This window comes from Arachis duranensis, chromosome 9 (genome assembly GCF_000817695.3).
Source record: "Arachis duranensis cultivar V14167 chromosome 9, aradu.V14167.gnm2.J7QH, whole genome shotgun sequence".
Classification (NCBI taxonomy): domain Eukaryota; kingdom Viridiplantae; phylum Streptophyta; class Magnoliopsida; order Fabales; family Fabaceae; genus Arachis; species Arachis duranensis.
In genome coordinates this window covers 41,438,291-41,440,950 of record NC_029780.3, presented here as the reverse complement: position 1 = coordinate 41,440,950, position 2,660 = coordinate 41,438,291, and the positions used below count along the sequence as shown (strand labels likewise).

Below are 2,660 nucleotides of genomic sequence, written 5' to 3'. Positions count from 1 at the left end.
ATCAATTTCAAGAACTCCATTCCTCTGAGGCATCCCATTATTCATAGAATTTCTCTCAGAAGTGTACATGAATTGGTTATTTGCAACCATGTCACTAAGTTCCTGAGCTTCTGCAGGCGTTTTCTTTAGGTGAATGGATGCACCTGCAGAGTGGTCTAATGACATCTTGGAAAACTCAGATAGACCATAATAGAATATATCTAATATGGTCCACTCTGAAAACATGTCAGAAGGACACTTTTTGGTCATCTGCTTGTATCTTTCCCAAGCTTCATAGAGGGATTCACCATCTTTTTGCTTGAAGGTCTGAATATCCACTCTAAGCTTGCTCATCTTTTGAGAAGGAAAGAATTTATCCAAGAAAGCCATGACCAACTTATCCCAGGAGTCCAGGCTATCTTTAGGTTGTGAGTCCAACCATGTTCTAGCTCTGTCTCTTACAGCAAAAGGGAAAAGCATGAGCCTGTAGACTTCAGGATCTACTCCATTCGTCTTAACAGTCTCACACATCTACAAGAACTCAGTTAAAAACTGGTAAGCATCTTCAGATGGAAGTCCATGAAACTTGGATTTCTGTTGCATTAGAGCAACTAATTGAGATTTCAGCTCAAAATTATTTGCTCCAATGGCAGGAATTCAGATGCTTCTTCCATCAAACTTGGACGTGGGTTTAGTAAAATCACCAAGCATCCTCCTTGCATTATTGTTGTTGGGTTCAGCTGCCATCTCCTTCTCTTGTTCGAAAATTTCAGAAAGGTTGCCTCTGGATTGTTGTAATTTAGCTTCTCTTAGTTTCCTCTTCAGAGTCCTTTCAGGTTCAGGATCAGCTTCAATAAGAGTGCTTTTTCCTTATCCCTGCTCATATGAAAGAGAAGAGAACAATAAAAGAAGAGGAATCCTCTATGTCACAGTAAAGAGGATCCTTATTATTAGTAGAAGAAGAAAAGAATAAAGAAAGGAGAATCCAAACACAAGGGTAAGGATAGAGGCAGTGATTGGAGATTTTATGTTAGTAGAAGAAGAAAGGGGGGATAGTGAAGAAGAGAAGTGTTAGTATTTAAATAATTAAATAGAATAAGAGAGAAGAGATAGAAAATTCGAAAATAATTTAAAAAAAAAGGTTAGTAATTTTCGAAAATTAGAGATAAGATAGAATTAAAATTAAAATTTAAAACAATTAGTTAATTAAAAAGAATTTTTGAAAAAGAGGGAGGTATTTTCGAAAATTAGAAAGAGAAAAGTTGTGAGGTGGTTTTAAAAAAGATAAGAAACAAACAAAAAGTCAAATAGTTAGTTGAAAAAGATTTGAAAATCAAATTTGAAAAGATAAGAAGATAAGAAGTTAGAAAAGATATTTTAAAATCAAATTTTTGGATAAGATAAAATTTTTGAAAAAGATATGATATAAAAGATAGGATAAGATAGATCTAATTTTTAAAATTAAAATTAATTACTTAACTAACAAGAAACTAAAAGATAAGATTCTAGAATTTAAAGATTGAACCTTTCTTAACAAGAAAGTAACAAACTTCAAATTTTTGAATCAATCACATTAATTGTTAGCATAATTTTCGAAAATAAAGATAAAATTAAGAAAAAGATTTTTTGAAAAATATTTTCAAAATTTCAAAAATTAGGAGAGAAATAAGGAAAAGATATTTTTTTTATTTTTGAATTTTTAATGATGAGAGAGAAAAACAACAAAAATGACTCACAACATGAAAATTATGAATCAAAACTCATGATGCATGCAAGAACACTATGAATGTCAAGATGAACACCAAGAACACTTTGAAGATTATGATGAACATCAAGAACATATTTTGAAAAAAATTTTTGATGCAAAGAAAACATGCAAGACACCAAACTTAGAATTCTTTAATGCATGTATACTATGAATGCAAAAATGCATATGAAAAAAAAAACAAGAAAAGACACAAAACAAGAAAACATCAAGATCAAACAAGAACATTTACCAAGAACAACTTGAAGATCATGAAGAACACTATCAATGCATGAATTTTTCGAAAAATGCAAGAAAAAATTTTTAAAGCATGCAATTGACACCAAACTTAAAAATTGACTCAAGATTCAAACAAGAAACAAAAAATATTTTTGATTTTTAGGATTTTATGATTTTTTTGTATTTTCTTAATAAATTTTTCGAAAATATTCTTTAGAAAAACGAAAATAAAGAAAAAAGAATTTTTTGAAAGATTTTTGAAAACTTTTTTTTAAAAGAAAATAAAAAGAAAATTACCTAATCTGAGCAACAAGATGAACCGTCAGTTGTCCATACTCGAACAATCCCCGGCAATGGCGCCAAAAACTTGGTGGGCGAAATTGTGATCATCAACAATGGCTCCAAAGACTTGGTGCTCTCAAACATGAATCACACTTTGTCACAACTCCGCACAAATAACCAGCAAGTGTATTGGGTAGTCCAAGTAATACCTTACGTGAGTATGGGTAGATCCTACAGAGATTATTGGTATGAAGCAAGCTATGGTCATCTTGTAAATCCCAGTCAGGCGGATTCAACTGTATTAAGAAATTATAGTATACGCGAAGGAATAAAATAGTAAATAGTTACTCATATAATTCAATAGTGGGAATTTCAGATAGGTGCATGGAGATACTGTGTTCCTTTTGAATCTCTG

At 31.4% G+C, this 2,660-nt stretch overlaps 1 non-coding gene across 1 annotated transcript; it reads left to right on the top strand.

Annotated features, from left to right (window-relative positions):
* The first annotated feature begins 223 nt into the window (after nt 1-223).
* LOC127742029 (small nucleolar RNA R71) lies at nt 224-327 on the top strand. The gene has a single exon (XR_008003216.1). It is a non-coding gene; the product is annotated as a small nucleolar RNA R71 (small nucleolar RNA).
* Nucleotides 328-2,660: the final 2,333 nt, after the last annotated feature.